We start from the raw sequence: 3670 nt of genomic DNA on the forward strand, positions 1-3670 counted from the left end.
AGAGAGGGATCTTTGAATAATAGTATGGGTAAATATAAGGATCATTAATAATAGGAAGAATAAGAAAAATAAATACATGGAAACTAAATAACAGAAAACTAACTGAAAAACTTGGGACAGAAGAAATCAAAAGTGAATTTAAAGAAGACTTAGAACAAAATGAAAACAGAGCATATCAAAACTTTTGGGATAGAGCAAAAGCAGTGCTCAGAAAGAAATTCATAGCTATAAATGTCTACATTAAAAAAGAAAGATCCAAAATCAATAACTTACACTGCCAACCTGAACAAATAGAAAAGGAAGAGTTAAAGGAGCCTAAAGCTGCCAGAAGAAAGGAAATAATAAAAATCAGAGCAAAAATAAGTGAAATATAAAAGAGAAAAACAGCAGAAAGAATTAATAAAACCAGAAGTTTGTTCTTTGAAAGGATCAATAAAGTAGACAAACCACTGGCTAGACTGACAAAACAAGAGAGAGAAGAGAGAAATAAACAAAGTAAGAAATGAAACTGGAGAAATCACAACAGACCCAACTGAGATAAAAAGGATCATAACAGAGTACTATGAAAAATAGTATGTCAGCAAATTTGGAAACCTGGATGAACAACAAATTTGAAAACCTAAATGAAATGGACACATTGCTGGAAATACACTACCCACTTGCACTAACACAAATAGAGGTAGAAAATCCAAACAGACTCCTAACAAAAGAGATTGAAGATGTTATCCAAGAACAAAGAAAAAGCCCAAGACCAGGTGGCTTCACGAGGAATTTTACAAAATTTATAGAGAAGAGTTGACGCTAATTCTACTCAAACTCTTCAAAAACATAGAAGAGAAACGTTGTATTAAACCAGAATCACCCTGATACCAAAAACAGGCAGAGAGATCACACACAAAAAAAAATTTCAGGCCATTATCCCTCATGAATATAGATGCAAAAAATTTTGACAAATACTAGCCAACAGAATTCAACAACAGATCAAAAAAATCATATACTACGATCAAGGTGGATTCACAGAGGAATGCAAGAATGATTCAACATTAGAAAATCAAACAATGTAATTCACCACATAAATATAAACAAAGAAAAGAACCACATGATCATATCAGTTGATGTAGAAAAAGCATTTTATAAAATCCAACACCCTTTCCTGATAAAAACTCTCAGCACAAAGGAATATAAAGAAATTTCTCAACACAATTAAGAACATAGATGCAAAACCACCAGCTAACTTTATTCTCAGTGGAGAAAGACTGAGACCCTTCTCCTGAGGATGGGAATGAGGCAAGGATGCCCATTATCACCACTCTTATTCAATACTGTTCTGGAAGTCCTAGCCAGAGAAATAAGGCAAGAAAGAAATAGCAGGTATCCAAATCAGAAAGGAAAAAGTAAAACTATCTGTATTCACAGATGGCATCATCCTATACATCCAAAACCACACTGCTGTCGAGTTAGACCCAACTCATAGCAACCCCTACTTGGGTTTCCTAGGTGGTATCACTATGGAAGTAGATTACCCAACCTTCTTTCTGTGCAGTGGCTGGTGGGTTTGAACCACCAGCCTTCTGGTTAGCAGTCTGATGCCTTATGCACTAGGCCAACAGAAAACCCTTAAAATTCCACAAGAAAACTGCTAGATCTAATAGAAGAATTCAACAATGTTGCAAGGTAGAAGACAAAAAATCATTTGGGTTGCTTTACACTAACTGGGAGTGTTATAGAAAATAAACTAGGGAAATAGTACTGTGGTGGTTAAGTTTGTCTGTCAACTTGGCTGGGCTTGGTTGAGTGGCTGGGCAGCTGAATGTAGTTATTCCCCATGATGAGATTGGTAATTAACTCCATGGTGGAATCTATTAGAGCAGCTGTGTAGCTGCTTTGGGTATGTGGTCTGCTTCCTGTATATAAGAAACAGCTTTGGGAATGGTCTGTAACAGTGTCCTCTGTGAATTTAGATGCATGAGTATATTTTGTCTTTCAGATGTATTTATTCATGAATAAAATGTTTCATAAACTCATTATTGTTCTTTATGGTTCCATAGTATTCCATTGTATGTCTGCACCACATTTTGCTTATCCATTCATCCACTGAAAGGCACTTAAGCTGGTTCCTTTTTTTTTTTTTTTGCTATTGTGAATAATGCTGTAAAGAACATAGGTGTGCATATGTCTATTCATGCCACTTCTATTAGGTTTCTAGGGTAGATAATAGGAGTGAGATTCCTGGATCATAACACATTTCTATATCTAGCTGTTTGTTTTTTTTGGCCGCCTGAATTCCTTTTTGGTGAAGTGTCTGTGAATGTCCTTTCCCTATTTCTTAAATTGGGTTGTTTATCTTTTTGTTCTTGAGTTGTTGATGTTTTGTATATATTTGAGAGATTAGACCCTTATTGGATATATCGTTTCCAAAGACTTTTTCTGGTCTGTAGGTTGTCTTTTCACTATTTTCGTAGTCTTTTGAAGAATGTAAGTATTTAATTTTTATGAGGTCCCAATTATCTAATTTGTCTTCTGCGACTCACACATTTGTACTTATGTTTGTTAGCCTATTTAAAACAATAATTGTAATAGGTCCCATAGTTTTCTTCCAGGAATTTTATCCTGGAAAAAAATGTTAAACCTCTGGATCAGAGATTTAACATTTAGGCCTCTGGTCCATTTTGAGTTAGTTTTTGTGTGTGGTGTGAGGTATGTGTCCTGTGTTTTGTAGTTTTTTGTAGTTTTATAGTTTTCTCTGTATAGGTTTTTTGTGTCTCTGGTTGGATTTATTCCTATCTACTACATCTGAAAGACAAAATATACTCATGCATCTAAATTCACAGAGGACACTGTTACAGACACTTCTCAGACATGTGACTTCTCAGACATGGTGACTGTTTTTCTGGGTTTAAAGGCTTAGGGACTTAGTCTCATGGGACAACTCAGTTAATGGGCATCATCAAGTTCATATTCTGTATCTTATTGAAGTGAGTGGTGTTGGGGGTCTTAAAAGCTTATGTATCTAAGATACAACTATTGGTCTCTACTACTTAGCAGCAAAAGAGAAAGAAGGAAAGCAAAGTCTCAGAGAAAAAACTAGTCTGCTGAGCTAATAATCTACATGAGTTGCAGCCTCATCTACCCTGAGACCAGAGGAAACTAGATGGTGCCCAACTACCACTACACACCATTCTGGTTAGAGCCATAATATATGGACTCTGATAGAACAGGATAAAAATGCAGAACAGAACTCAAAATTCTTAAAAAGTCCAGATTCACTGGACCAGTTGGGACTGAAGGATTCCCTGAGACTATCACCCTGAGATAGTCTTTAAAACATGAACCAAAACTATTGCTGAGGTCTCCTTTTAGCAAAATAACAGATTGTCACACAAAATAAAGGGTTTTTTCTCTGCATACAGTGCCTCATTAGAAAAAACCATTTATGTGAAACCAAAAGGTTAGCAGTTACTTGAAAGCAAAGATGAGAAGATAAGGGGGCAGGGAAACTAGAGTACTGGGCATGGACCAACCAGAATGCAATTAAAGAGAATTTTGACACATTGTGAAAAATATAATCAATGTAATTGAACAATTTATGTAGAGATTGTCAGATGGGAACCTAATTTGCTGTGTAAACTTTCATTAAAAACACAATAACATATTAAAAAAAAAAAAAAAA

The sequence above is a fragment of the Orycteropus afer genome, unplaced genomic scaffold (assembly GCF_000298275.1).
Source record: "Orycteropus afer afer isolate SDZICR_OR568_19922 unplaced genomic scaffold, OryAfe1.0 scaffold00139, whole genome shotgun sequence".
Lineage (NCBI taxonomy): Eukaryota > Metazoa > Chordata > Mammalia > Tubulidentata > Orycteropodidae > Orycteropus > Orycteropus afer.